Consider the following 16,567-nt stretch of genomic DNA (forward strand, 5'->3'; position numbering starts at 1 on the left):
GACAGTACACGTCTATTAAATTGCAACTTAATTATAGTTTTCCGGCACCTGTGAATGAGACAATTAGTAACGAACGTGACCCGATAGACAGGAACGTGGGTGACCGAGCGCGCACGCGCGCGCGCGCGTGTTTGTGTGTGTGTGTGTGTGTGTGTGTGTGTGTGTGTGTGTCTTTCGGTACAGTATATCAAAGGTAAGCTGAGCTGCGGCCCGAAATCGTGATTGCTATACTTCGGTAAACTCAGTGATCTAACGGCAGGCGGCGTCTCTTGATATATGTCTTCTTGAGTAATAAATAACTAAGGATTGCGTTTTTACTATACCTATAATGGGGAAGGGGTGGGGGAGTTATGCTAGAAGAAGTGCGTCATAGCACCAAAAGTTTTGGAAATTATACACTGCCGCTTCGTGAATAATACATAACATGAACAACAAGGGTCCACAAATACATTTCCCTGAGGCACATCCGAATTTACTTCAACATCTGTCAATAACTCTCCATTCAAGATGCTTTTTGTGCCCTTACAGTCAAAAATCTTCAATCCAAAGACAAATATCACTTGACACCTCAGACGATGTGGTACTGAGACAATAAAATGGTAGTGAAGTTGCGCATCATGTAGCCTACTGCGCACAATTTGAGTCGTAACACGTCCTGTGGCTACACGAAAATCATTATCGAACATGGTGGCGTTGCTGTCAGTGTTCCTCCGAGCCATAATCCGTAGGTAGCGGTCAACCACTGCGGTAGTAGCCCTTGGGCGGCCTAGGCGAGGCATGTCATCGATAGTTCCTCTCTATCTCCTCCATCTCCGAACAACATCGCTTTGGTTCACTCCGAGACGTCTCGACACTTCCTTTGTTGAGACCCCTTCCTGGTAGAAAGCAGCAATGCGGATGCGATCGAGCCGCGGTATTGACCGTCTAGGCATGGTTGAACTACAGACAACACGAGCCGTGTACCATCTTCCTCGTGGAATGACTGGGACCGATCGGCTGTCGGACCCCCTCTGTCTAATAGGCGCTGTTCTTGCATGGTTGTTTACATCTTTGTGCGGGCTTACTGACATCTCTGAACAGTCTAAGGGACTGTATCTATGATACAGTATCCACAGTCAACGTCTGTCTTCAGAAGTTCTGGGAACTGGGGTGATGCAAAAATTTTTTTGATGTGTGTAACATATCAAATTTTCGTTGCAAGTTAACAGGCATTAAATAAAAAAAAGTAACTAAATTTACATGAAAGTAAATATATACTTGTAAAGTGTTGGCAATGTACCCCTTCAAGTGACTGTTGCCAATTCTTCAGAGCGGCTAAAACACGTCCGTTACATAAGCATAGCTAGGATGTTTCTGTCTCGCATCCGATATAACTCTAGTGGTGTCATATTTCAAATTAAGTAGATCCCCTTCCGATTCCTCAACATCCGCTTCTTATTACCTTTGTCTGTTATTGATTTATTCGACACTGTACCGCATCGCCAACTGGTAATCTGAATTCTATAAATACTGTAACGCTGAGTATCTTCACAGATATGAGACTGGATCTATGAACTTTTATCTATTAGAACCCACGCAGTATACTAGACGACAGCAACTTATCAGTAACGAATAAAAAGTCAGGCTGCGCACGTAAACATAATACGACGTCTAATATTCCGAAAATATATGGACAATTTGGGAGGTTGGATCTGACACAATATAATATTTTGGTTGCTTTGAGAAACTGCACAGTAAAGTTCTATTAAAATCTTATGAATAAAATATGTGGAGTACATGTAATGTGATTTTTTTATTCGGATGAGTCATTTTCAAGTATTTCTGCAACAGAGACATTTTTTTAAAATGGTAAATTCTATCCCAAAATTTTATTGTTAAAAGATCGTCAATAATGTTAATGATATTTGCTGGAAAACGACGGTCGATTAATATGGTTTAGCATTGACTTACCACTGTTAACGTTCTGACAGAATTAACAATGCTTCGCTGCGAAACCTGTGAAAAATACAAATTTATGAGCTCCGAATTGTTTCCGTTTATGATACAAAGATTTATATTGATACTTTTTGCGATAATATAGTACAACAACTTAAAAGTTAGTCTATGATTCAGTCCAACACTAAATTAATTTTAACAAGCACCTTCCTCTTGCAGGGAAGTAGTGTTTAAGGTGGCCCTTAACTTTTCTACCACTACTTGAGCGTGTGATTTCACGTAAACTGCATTAACAGACAGAACCTTGTATGTATGCTGCGGTGTCACCGCCAGACACTACACTTGCTAGGTGGCAGCCTTTAAATCGGCCGCGGTCCGTTAGTATACGTCGGACCCGCGTGTCGCCACTATCAGTGGTTGCAGACCGAGCGCCGCCTCACGGCAGGTCTAGAGAGACTTCCTAGCACTCGCCCCAGTTGTACAGCCGACTTTGCTAGCGATGGTTCACTGACAAATTACGCTCTCATTTGCCGAGACGATAGTTAGCATAGCCTTCAGCTACGTCATTTGCTACGACCTAGCAAAGCGCCATTACCAGTTACTATTGATGCTGTAAAACATGTACAGTCAAGAGCGATGTTCACCAATTATGGATTAAAGTTAAGTATTCCAGCAGCTACGTACGTTTTTTGTTAGTCTCATTTCCTTGACTTGCTCCAGACCTCACGCCAGCCTGCGTGAGCTATAGCGCGAGCCTTTCGGCTTCCTCTCATAGTGGGTTGGCTCTCTTGCCAATCCACAACATATGCTTCAATAGATTTAACACGTATCTGGTTAGCAACAACTTTTCAAGGGCATTTGCTTGCTGGAACACATTCTGAATCTTTATCTGAGATCTCCAAGTCATACTCGTATTTGTGTAAGTCATCCATCAAAAACATTTTCTTGGCTCGCATACCACATGGTTTACTACTACTGGTTGCCACCTGTTTGGTACGTAGCACTGGTTATGAGCACACATCCCGACAAAGTCACCATTAGTGAGGGCTATAAATTTGAAGGGAAAGTGCCATTTCATATGGAAGTGCACATCAGTGTTCAATGCAGCGACTCCTTAGGCAAGAAAACCCGGCACGCTACACAGAAACGTTTACGGTTATTTACAAAATCAACTGGGGTGCGTGTTACTATTTCTAAATCGAGTAGACGGGCAAGTCAGTGAGCACGAGATTGAGGAGCTACATAGTTCCTAGCGATAGCAACAGTTCGTCATTTAAGTCTCACCTGCGTAGTAAGAACAACGTCACTGCAGATAACGAGGACAATCAGCATATATTACATGTAGTAGACAAGGGATGTCTCATGAATATTTTAGAAGACATTGAGATTCATAATCATTTTAATAAGCAGCCAGATAAGATTTTAAACGAACAGACGGAGTGAAAAAATTGTTGGTTCTTAGACAATTTTTAAATAACTTCGAGACAGTTATAATTTTATGCCATTTTTCCTTTGCGCTAGACATATACATTCCTAACCATCATATTGCATAAGACGTAACGTTTCATAACGGATATTATTGCCACATGCATAATAAGACATATTATGACTAATTATAATCGACCTTTTTGCCAAAAGTGATACGTGATACCCAGATGTTTAAGACAATTTTAATTCCTTACATTGCCTCCATTTATATATAAATGTTTTACAATTTTGCTGGTTATGTGTTCTACGTTTTAAGAGATCGCGTTATACAAGACAACATGGAGCGGCTACATGAAACATTTTCATTGCTTGTTGGCATACTGCATGCAATCAGTCGTGGAGCCGCGAAAAGAGTTGATGGAAACAGTTCTTCGCTCGAATTGGGTACTGCACCAATTTTGTGACTGAGCCGTGTATTTGTTGGTTTTTGACTGGCTGTCAGCTCCCCTTCGCACGCTGTGAAAGGCTGACACATACCCCACCATCGCTCAAAAACTTTATTGAGCTTACATGTTGCTAATACCAGCATATTTGACGTACGAGAGTTTGTGTATGATACTTAGTTTCGAAACTTGAAGTACTACCTTTGACCAAATCTTTATTTCTTTTAAAGTCTAAGCTATTTTCTATATCTCTAACGGTACAATCATGCAGTTAAATTTGCTGCCATGTGTTCCATTTGGTTTTTTATACGTTGACCATGCCACATGCAATTTTATCTGAAATGTGAACTAACGGATTATGATTTGATTTATGTTGGCACAGTGACCAAGACCCACTTAAGAGTTGCATTTGCTCATTTTCCAAAAGGAATTCACATCTTCGTAAGTTATATGTATCGCCACTTGACGGTAAAATCTAATTTAGTTCATAATTTGACGCTTGTTATGTTACTTGTGCTAACGAGTAATGCATACGCTGGTTATGCCCATTACAACGAATTCCACAAGAAATCTTTGTTAAAGATACCGCTAGAAGGTTCTTCCTCCACACTAATGTGTGGGAAACAAGTATATGATTGTAGCTTTTTACTGTGACAGAAATGTGTAAAAAGTATTTATGCATACTTTTATTTTATCACTCTACCCTTAAAGCTACTGAAACTCATGTGATTTGTTTATCTACCAGGTAGCTTCAAAAATGCCCAATTGGGGGGGGGGGGGGAGGGGTTATAAGCTGATAGTGGAAATGCGTGAGAGAAAGTGTGCTGTGTCCTTATCGTTCATTATAATACTCCACCGTCGCTGTGCATGAACGATTCTTTATGGCATCGAAGTTGGTAGTGAAATAAAATGTTTGTCCATATATATTATAAATGGAAGTGTGTATAAAAGACATGTACGTAAACTTGCATATATACTGACGAAAAAAGTCGCAACGGCAGAAGGATTTGTGCGACATATCCGAAAGTTTGTAGCTGTGTTTCTACATTTGGAAAATGTCTATTCACATTTCGAGCCTGTTGCATAAGAACGGCGCTAGTAGCGCCACTGTGAGGATGCTAATCAACTTGGCTTTAAATACACGACGCAAAGGTCGTGAACGTTACTTACCTCTGTGGTCGGACGTGGTGGGTTGATATTAGTGAAGATTATCGTCAAGAAGACGAAGACGCCATTATCAACACCTCATCGAGAATGAACAAGGTCGTGTAGTACAGGTACGAGAATGTGGATGTCCCTTCGGCGATACTGCAGAAAGACTTGCAGGAATGTAGCCATGATTGCTGGCAGTGATGGTCGCAAGAATGTACAGTCGCAGGAAGACCGGGTTCCGGTTAGGCACGCGGCACTACCGAGAGGGGAGACCATAGTGTTTGGTGTGTGGCTCTGTCGCATCATACTGCATCTGCAGCAGCAATCTGAGCAGCAGTTGGCTCCACACTGACAGACGAACTGTTAGAAATCGGTTACTTCAACGACATCTCCGAGACAGTGAAACGTCCCCTTTGAACAATTTATATATGACTGTGCTTAAACTGACACACAATATTTTGTTAGCGCAACGCAATCTGACTTTCAAAATTCCCTACAAAAGAATGGCCCTGACTAACATTAAACTATACCTTTCACAAATCACTTACCTCACAAAAATCTTCGCTGCTCAAGCTACTGCAATACAGCGAGTGCCACTACTGCCAGCTAAATAAAAGATTCTAACTACGGAAGGCACTAACTACTGATAGGGATAGTTAGCAAATGAAAGATATTAACAGAGAACAAACAATGTATTTACCTTGATATCATCATGTATAAATATAGCAGTTCATGACAAATTACAAATCTCCGCCATCTCTCTCCCCACATCCACCACTGCTGGCGGCTCACCTCCAACTGCGCAACGCTACGCGCTGTTCACAGCCAGCTGCCTAACACTACAATGGCGAGTATTACAACAATGCAAAGCAGCCACAGACTGCACACAGCACAGCCAGTGATTTTCATATTGAGCGCTACATAACATTGCCAATAAGAAAACATAAACAGCCTACTTACATAGAGAAAACATAAACAGCCTACTTACAACAGACATTCTGCAGCGTGCACTGCACTGACCCGAAACCACCGCCATTTGCGTTTTCAGTAGTGTCAAGCAAGACCTAATTGGATCGCAGGGTGGATGTGTTTTCTGACGAAAAGTCGCTCTGCCACGGTACCAGTGATGGCTGTGTGTTGGTCAGAAGAAGGCTAGTTGAGGACCTGCACCCAACCTACCTACGTTCTAAGCACAGTGGATGTAAACCTCGAGCTATGGTCTGTAGTGCGATTTCGTATGACAGCTGAAGCGCCCTCGTGAGTATCCACACACCCTGACTGCAAAGCAGTACATCAGTCTCGCGATTCGACCTATTATGCCGCCATTCACTAACAGCACTCCAGGGGATGTTTCCCGACAGAATAACGCTCGCCGACATGACGTTGTTGTAACCCAACATGTTCTACCGAGTATCGACATGTAGTCTTTGCCTGTTCGATGACCAGATCAGTCTCGAATCGAGCACGTATGGAACTGTATCGGAAGACAACATCATCCACCAACACCAATAATAATCCCTGTATTGACCGATCTAGTGCAACACGCATGGAGCCCCATCCCACAAACTGACATCCTACAGCTATACAATACAATGCAAGCACGTTTGCATGCTCTCATTCAACATTCTGGTGGTCACACAGATTTTTAACGTACCAGAAATTCACATTTCCGATGGCTTATTTCTAAAAAAAAATGGTTCAAGTGGCTCTGAGCACTATGGGACTCAACTGCTGAGGTCGTTAGTCCCCTAGAACTTAGAACTAGTTAAACCTAACTAACCTAGGGACATCACAAACATCCATGCCCGAGGCAGGATTCGAACCTGCGACCGTAGCGGTCTTGCCGTTCCAGACTGCAGCGCCTTGAACCGCACGGCCACTTCGCCCGGCGCTTATTTCTCACTTACCACTTACATTAACCTATGATATTTAAATTTTTAATAACTGAAATATGTTATCTAGACAAATACATTCCAGAAATTACATTATTCAATATTATTTATTTATTTATTTATTTATTGATGTTGAGACTTTTTTCACCTCAGTGTGTATATCTATCTGTGTTCCATGCAATATTTGGTAATCAGAGCCCATAGAGACTATCATGAAATTTTACACATAATTTCAAACCTCAACGAAACTTTTTCTTGCTGACGTCCTTAAACACTGACAATAAGGAAATGAAAATTATTGCTTAATAGATTATCAAAGTTGATTCAGTGAAACTGGTGCATGAACCCTGACGTATTAATTTAATAATTGTTTCCTACTAAGTGTATTCAAGACAGATTTTGGGAGCAGTATTCACATAACCACTGAATGTACAAGCAAATTTATGTCATTGTATAACACATAGTTCTGCAGATGTTGTTGTGGTCTTCGATCCAGAAACTGGTTTGACGCTGCTCTCTATGCTGCTCTATCTGTGTAAACTTCTTCGTCCCCGAGTAAATACTGCAGCCTACATCGTTATGAATCTGTTTAGTGTTTTCATCCCATGGTCTCCCTCTACCATTTTTACGCTCCACTCTTCCCTCCTATACTAAACTGGTGATACCTTGATGCCTCAGAAAACAGATCAAACCATCCCTTCTTCTAGTCAAGTTGTGCTAAAAATTTCTCTTCTCTCCAATTCTGTTCAGTACCTCCTCATTAGTTACGTGATCTACCGACACAATATAGAGCATTATTCTGTAACACCACATTTCGAAAGATTTAATTCTCCTCTTGTCCAAACTATTTATCGTTTATGTTTCACGTGCATACATGGCTACACGCTATACAAATACTTTCAGAAAAGACTTCCTAACACGCAAATCTACGCTTGATGTTAATAAGTTTCTATTCTTCAGAAACGCTTTCCTTGCCACAGCCAGTCTATCTTTTACATCCTCTCTACTTCAACTGTCATCAGTAATTTTCTTCCCCAAATTCAAAACTCATCTACCACTTTAAGTGTCTCATTTCTTAATCTAATTCCCTCAGGATCATCTGCTTTAATTCGACTATATTCAATTATCCTACTTTTGCTTTTGTTGATGTTCGTCTTATATTTTCCATTCAAGACACTGTCCATTCCGTTAAACTGCTCTTCCAGGTCCTTTGCTGTCTGCGACAGAATTACAATGTCATCGGCGAACCTCAAAGTTTTTATTTCTTCTCCATGGATTTTAATACCCACTCCGAACATTTCTTTTGTTTCCTTTACTATTTGCTCTATATGCAGATTGAATAACGTCGGTGATAGGCTACAACCCTGTCTCACTCCTTTCCCAACCACTGCTTCCCTTTCATGCCCCTCGACTCTTATGACTGCCATCTGGTTTCTGTGCAAATTGCAAATAGTTTTTATCTCCCTGTGTTTGAGCCCTGCTACCTTCAGACTTTGAAAGAAAGTATTCCAGTCAACACTGTCAAAAGCTTTATCTAGGTCTACAAATGATAAAAACGCAGGTTTGCCTTTTCTTAATCCATCTTCTAAGGTAAGTAGTAGGTTCAGTGTTGTCTCACGTGTTCCAATACCTCTACGGAATCCAATCTGATCTTCCCCGAGGTCGTCTGTAAAAAGTTCGTTTTAGTATTTTGCACCCCTGACTTATTAAACGCATAGTTCGGTAATATTCACAACTGTCAACAGCTCCTTTTTTGGGATTGGAATTACTATATTTTTCTTCAAGTCTGAGGATTTTTTGCCTGTTTCATACGTCTTGCTCACCAGCTGGTAGAGTTTGGTCAGGGGTGGCTCTTCCAAGGCTATCTGTAGTTCTAAGGAAATTTTCTCTATTCCTGTGGCCTTGTTTCAACTTAGGTCTTTCAGTGCTCTTTGAAATTCTTCACGCAGTATCATATCTCCATTTCATTTTCATCTACCTCCTCTTCCACATCCATGATATTGCCCTCAAGTACATCGTCCTTGTACAGATCCTCTATATACTCCTTATACCTTTCTGCTTTTCCTTCTTTGCTTAGGACTGGATTTCCATCTGAGCCCTTGATATTCGTACAGGTGGTTGGTTCTCTTTTTCACAAATGACCCTTCAGTTTTCCTGTAGGCTATATCTATCTTTCCCCTAGTGATATATGCCTCTTCTTCCTTGCATTCGTTCTCTAGCCATCCCTGCTTTGACATTTTGCTCTTCCTGTGCATCTCATTTTTGAGACGTGTTTGTATTCCTTTTCGTCTGCTTCACTTGCTGCATTTTTGTGTTCCGTCCTTTCAACAATTAAATTCAATATCTCTTATGTTACCCAAGGATTTCGACTAGCCCTCGTATTTTTACCTACTTGATCCTCTGCTGTCTTCACGATATCATCTCTCAAAGCTACCCATTTTTTTTCTTATGTCTTTCCTTCCGCCGTTCTTGTCAATAGTTCCCTAATGCTCTCTCTTAAACTCTCTACAACCTCCGATTCTTATAAATTACTCAGGTCCGATCTCCTTAAATTCCTACCTACACTCCTGGAAATTGAAATAAGAACACCGTGAATTCATTGTCCCAGGAAGGGGAAACTTTATTGACACAATCCTGCGGTCAGATACATCACATGATCACACTGACAGAACCACAGGCACATAGACACAGGCAACAGAGCATGCACAATGTCGGCACTAGTACAGTGTATATCCACCTTTCGCAGCAATGCAGGCTGCTATTCTCCCATGGAGACGATCGTAGAGATGCTGGATGTAGTCCTGTGGAACGGCTTGCCATGCCATTTCCACCTGGCGCCTCAGTTGGACCAGCGTTCGTGCTGGACGTGCAGACCGCGTGAGACGACGCTTCATCCAGTCCCAAACATGCTCAATGGAGGACAGATCCGGAGATCTTGCTGGCCAGGGTAGTTGACTTACACCTTCTAGAGCACGTTGGGTGGCACGGGATACATGCGGACGTGCATTGTCCTGTTGGAACAGCAAGTTCCCTTGCCGGTCTAGGAATGGTAGAACGATGGGTTCGATGACGGTTTGGATGTACCGTGCACTATTCATTGTCCCCTCGACGATCACCAGTGGTGTACGGCCAGTGTAGGAGATCGCTCCCCACACCATGATGCCGGGTGTTGGCCCTGTGTGCCTCGGTCGTATGCAGTCCTGATTGTGGCGCTCACCTGCACGGCGCCAAACACGCATACGACCATCATTGGCACCAAGGCAGAAGCGACTCTCATCGCTGAAGACGACACGTCTCCATTCGTCCCTCCATTCACGCCTGTCGCGACACCACTGGAGGCGGGCTGCACGATGTTGGGGCGTGAGCGGAAGACGGCCTAACGGTGTGCGGGACCGTAGCCCAGCTTCATGGAGACGGTTGCGAATGGTCCTCGCCGATACCCCAGGAGCAACAGTGTCCCTAATTTGCTGGGAAGTGGCGGTGCGGTCGCCTACGGCACTGCGTAGGATCCTACGGTCTTGGCGTGCATCCGTGCGTCGCTGCTGTCCGGTCCCAGGTCGACGGGCACGTGCACCTTCCGCCGACCACTGGTGACAACATCGATGTACTGTGGAGACCTCACGCCCCACGTGTTGAGCAATTTGGCGGTACGTCCACCCGGCCTCCCGCATGCCCACTATACGCCCTCGCTCAAAGTCCGTCAACTGCACATACGGTTCACGTCCACGCTGTCGCGGCATGCTACCAGTGTTAAAGACTGCGATGGAGCTCCGTATGCCACGGCAAACTGGCTGACACTGACGGCGACGGTGCACAAATGCTGCGCAGCTAGCGCCATTCGACGGCCAACACCGCGGTTCCTGGTGTGTCCGCTGTGCCGTGCGTGTGATCATTGCTTGTACAGCCCTCTCGCAGTGTCCGGAGCAAGTATGGTGAGTGTGACACACCGGTGTCAATGTGTTCTTTTTTCCATTTCCAGGAGTGTATTTGCAATTGCTTCAGTTCCAATCTACAGTTCATAACATAAAAGTTATAGTCAGAGCCCACATATGCCCCTTGAAATGTCTCACAATTAAAACCTGTTTTCTATATCTCTGTCTTACCATTACATAATCTATCTGAAACATTCCAGTGTCTCGTAGCCTCTTACACGTGTACAGCCTTCCTCCATGATTCTTAAACCAAGTGTTATCTACGACTTAGTTATGCTCTGTGCAAAATTCTACCAGGTGGCTTCCTCTTTCATTCCTCACACCCAGTCCATATTAACCTACTACTTTTCCTAGTATCGAATTCCAGTCCCCCACGACTATTAAAGTCTCTTCTCCCTAAATTACCTGATTAATATCTTTTATCGCATCATTCATTTTTTCAGTCTCTTTATCATCTGCGGAGCTATTTGGCATATAAACCTGTACTACTATGGTAAGCGTAAACTTCGTGTCTATCTTGGCTAGAATAATGGGTTCTCTGTTGTTCGTAGCAGCTTACCCGCGCCCCTATGTTTTATTCATTATTAAACCTACTCCTGCATAGCCCGTATTTAATTTTGTATTTATAGGCCTGTATTCACTGGAGCAGAAGTCCTGCCACCGAACTTCACTTATTCCCACCATATCTGGCTTTAACCTATCCATTTCTATTTTTAAATTTTCTAACCTACCTGCCCGATTAAGCGTTCTGATATTCCACACTCCGATCCGTAGAACGCCAGTTTTCTTACTAGTGATAATGACGTCCTCCAGAGTAGTCCCCACCCGGAGATCCGAATGGGGGACTATTTTACCTCAGGAATATTTTACCCTAAAGGACGCCATCATCATTTAACCATACAGTACAGCTACATGCCCTTAGGAAAAATTACGGCTGTAGTTTGCCCTAGCTTTCAGCCTTTCGCAGTACCAGCACAGAAAGTCTGTTTTCGTTGATGTTGCAAGGCCAGGTCAGTCAATCATTCATACTGTTGCCCCTGCAACTACTGACAAGGCTGCTGCCCTCTTCAGGAACCACACGTTTGCCTGGCCTCTCAACAGATACCCCCCTCCCCCACCCGCTGTGGTTGCCCTTTTGGTGCGACTATCCAACTCGCTGAGGCACGCAAGCTTGTCCATCAACTACAAGGTCCAAACGATTGAAGAATTGCGGCATCATGCTTGAAGTTCTAATTTGTTTCTTCTTTGTTACAAACTCTCTTCACCAGACATTTTGTAGACGGTAGCCACATATACCATTCGATGTCCATGCAAAATTATTTCATTGTCGAGGGCAGATTTCAGGATATACACACAAACACTGTGCTGCGTGAAAATGAAACTGGAGGGCGACATTCGATAGCGATGTACATGAGATATGTGTATAAATACTTGTGAACTATGTTAAATATATCTGAAACGTATCTGATACGTGCATACGCAGAGGTGAGTGTTAGGTCATCGTTATCCTTAGCTCCTGGGGCGATTTCAACCAAATTTAGTACAATAAATTTGTAAACCTTACTCCAGGTACACTGAATAGTTACGATCTGGAAAGATATACTGTGGGAATTAGAGCCGCCAGCCTCATGTTCCGATGCACGAGATAACGCGGGGAGAGAGACATACAGGCAATGAGGGGCATAGAGGAGATGGACAGAGAAGGTAGAGAGGAGGAGATGGACAAGGAGAGGGGAGAGGAGGACAGGGAGAGGGGTAGCTGCGGATGGACGGAGGGAGGAGGAGATAGAAAAAGAAATGGGGAGAAGGAAACGGAGTTATTTGGGGGGGGGGGGGAAGAGCATATGGACAGGAGTAGAAGGAGGAGATGAACAGAGAGGGGGGAGAGCAGGAGGTGGACGGAGAGTAGCAAATGGAGGAGATGGACAGAGATAAGGTCAAAGAGGAGATGGACTAATAGAAAACTTTGGTTCTCTGCTACTTTCAAAAATAAAACCAGCCTACAAAGGACAATGACTTCCCTGAAGAAATTTTGCAGTTTCTCATGGAGATATCAACTAATATCAATAAAACATACCACTTGTTTTAAATGTATTGACACTGTTTGCCATCAACTGCACCTTACCACTGTTTACAGTCAAGGCCTTTACATGAAAGGTGTTCTGAGGAAGTGCAGACTATACGAACAGGAAACGGCACACAAGACCCTAGGTGTGACCAGTTATGAAGTAACATTTAGCTGGACACGATGTCAGAAGTCGAATGTTGAGAAGTGCTACTGAAATCGTCCATATAAGAGGGGGAGAGATTGTGGAGAACTGGCAGTCTCGGAAAGAGACGCGACGTTGATCTCCAGGAATACACTGCCTTAAATTTAGAGAACCAATATTCAAAGGACACTAAGAACGATTCATGGTCTACCGTCGTATATATCGCATATAGGTATTGAGAATAAGATAAGAAAGGTTAGGACACTCTAATTTTCCGTCGTTCAGTACACGTATGGAATGAGAAATAAATCCGCTGCTTTTTGTATGAAGCACTGTACAACGCACTGTTCATTGGTTTTTGGAGTTTCTATGCCGATGGAGATTTAAGTGAAGGTGTCACACAGTAAAGCTTTAACGATGCTTAGCCATATAAGTTCGTACATTCAACAGCTTCAGCAGGCAAATTCTGCATATGAATTGCCCTGCCTAGACCACCGCTCCGCCAAAAGGAATCGCAAACACCATGTTTGGGATACTCACAGAAGACGATTTGCTATTTCTACTCCTCTTTCTCCGGTCTTGCCACGGAATAAATACCTCAGCAGGAACAAACTGATTCACTTGATACAATATCAACTGACATACTTAATATCTCCTTTTAATATGCCTATGTTTGCTGTATCACTGATAGTAATAATCACATTCTGACTGGCGCTACTGATGCTTCGTCCACATCGATTGACAGATTTTAGTTCTATGTGCTAATAAATATTCTTTTTGTGGGGTTTCGTATTTTATTTTTGGTATGTACTGGAAGCTATGCTAAGCGTATTTAAATTTGCCACTTAACTAACGATATAGTGGTATATGGGTAAATTTCCTGGAATTTTTTAAAATGGTATTACTGATATTTGGACACCTTTCTAATGGTAGTTCCTGATTATCAGAATATCTTCAGTTTCTTAGGTGCAGAAATACATATAGTATTAAATATTAAACTTACATTGTGCTCCTGGTTTCTCGCGTTTTAATGACAGATGCAGTTCAGTAACATGTTCAAACATCATTAAATTCAGTATAGGAATAGCAAGGGCATCTGTAGTTTGTGTGTATGGGAATGGTTTGACAAACACAAATTTTTCTTCAACTACCGCCCAATAATTCAGTATATGGACGCTTGCCTCCACACACACACACACAACGTACACACTTACACACACACATACACACAAACATAGAAATAACATTATTAATCAGCCGGATGTTGAAACTTTGGCAGATAGAGGTCCTATTATAAGTTTCATATAAGTTTGGTTAAACATATAGATAATCAATAAAAATTATTGAAAAATGTAAAAAGGACTTTTATGTTAGCAGATTTTTGCTTTCAGACTGACTAATTGCGAATCCAGAGAAAACTCGAGAAATCAAATTTTTCGCAGAGGTTTATGATGTATGGAAAACGGAACGTTAGAAACAGTGCTGTGCTGAACACCACAGTCCAAGAGCCGATCTACCTTCTCCAAGGAAACTCCTAACTTTTTTAAAAAATGGGTTCTCAAGCTATCACAAGTGTCTTCCCCGTAACTTCGGAAATACTTTATGTTTTCCAAGTTTTTCGATGAGACTTTGCTTTCAGCAATTTTTGTGTGGAATATTCATGCAGCAACTTCGCGAGCTTCTTAGGTAGCCTCATACGACAGGAAAGTGATGACTTCCTCCCTTGAAAAACGCGTTTTATCAAAAGATACATTAGTTAGCCTTCTGAAGCATAATTAAATCATGTTTTTAATATTTTCTTCTTGACCAAGAGAACTGCATCATTTTATATCTTTGTTGTAAAGAGTAATGGTAGTTTATGAATAAGAAGTAACAACAGAAGAGAACAATGTCTCTCACATATTGTAATTATTAACGTTTCAGACATGGATACGGCTACATTAAATGCAGTTAAAGAGGACATTATTTTATTCAGCATTCGATAACAATTAAAGAAGAAGCATACAATTGGAAAATGGGTCTATTTCTTGGTTTAGGGGCAAGAGGCGGCTGTGGCACCACAGCACAGTTATCTGTATTGAAATACTATTTAGCTTTCCTTTCTTTTCACGTATGAATTAATGTTTATTTTATTTTATGACTGAAGAAATATAATGTTGTATAAATATTGCGAAACAATTATTATTGTTGTAACTGAACTATTTTATAAATGATTTTGTAAAACGATGTAGGAGATTCACGGGCAATGTCAAGACATTAATACAGCGTGGACTGGGAACACTTTTATGAGTAGCATTACAAAGTGACAACACACGTAATTTCAAAGAATAAACTTGTAAGTTTGTTATAATAACATTCAATTCACCTACACTTCCTGTGGGAACCAAGCATTATCCTACAAAGGTCGACGCAATAGTCGAACTCCTGCTACACAGGAGCCAACATGTCTTCCGAGAGTGTGGCTGTTACATGTTCAGTACTTCTTTTCAATTCCACCACATCACCTGCAATAAGACGAACATAAAAAAGGTCCTTTACATAAACCCACAAAAAACCTCAGAGGATAACATCCGGAGACATAGGAGGCAATGTTAGGACACATTGGCCTGTCGCTCCACCACGATCAGTCCAGCGATTGGACAGAGCTGTGTTCAGATAAGCCTTAACGTTACGGTGAAAGTGTGAGGTACACCGTCTAACTTAAGAGCAAAGTTCTCTGATTCTGTTTGAAAAAAATGGCATTAAGCAATTCTGAAACATATGAAAGAAAGACTCTCCTGTAAAAGTTTGTTCTTCAAGAAAAAAGGCCCATATAGCGTCTTGATAGACATGACACAAAAGACATTGATCTTCGGAGAATCGGATTCGTGCTCAACAATGTTGTGCGGTTTTTCTGTTCCCCAAATCCTTTAACTGCGCCAGTTTTCTTTCCCATTAGCATAAAATTTCGCCTCTTCCGAAAAAATTATACATTTCACAGAATCATCACACTCGACCTGCAATGCTCAGCAAAACTAAAGTTGCTATTCTTTGTCTTTATGATATAATTTTTGCTCTAACTATAGTCCATATTAAACATTTTCGCAAAATACGCAACACAATCGTTGTTGACATTTCCAACAAACGCGAAGCCTTGCGTAGAGATTTTGCCGTACTCTTTGTGAAAGTTTCTCTCACTCGTTCAGTGTTATTTGCATTCACACCTGGCCTGCCACTTCTCTTCTTATCACAAAAACTCTCAGTTTCAACAAACTTCACATACCTACTATAGAGCGCCTTCCTGGTTTGTGGTGCTTTCCTGTACTTCATCCTAAATTTTCGTCAGACATCCATTGCACTCTTTGTTTTGCAATCATCTAGCACGCTAAAGCCTTATGAGCTCCAGAGAGCGCCATCTTGATAATTATACAACCTAGCGAGTATACATGGTACTAAACGTCACACCTACAATGAGAAAATATTGCAAGTTTACTCTTTCAAATTATGGATATTGTTACTTTGTAATGCTATTCATTCGACTACAGTAAGTTTTTGAAAATGAAAATGTACCTGGATTTATGACACACACTTTATCG

The sequence above is a fragment of the Schistocerca americana genome, chromosome 8, assembly GCF_021461395.2.
Source record: "Schistocerca americana isolate TAMUIC-IGC-003095 chromosome 8, iqSchAmer2.1, whole genome shotgun sequence".
Lineage (NCBI taxonomy): Eukaryota > Metazoa > Arthropoda > Insecta > Orthoptera > Acrididae > Schistocerca > Schistocerca americana.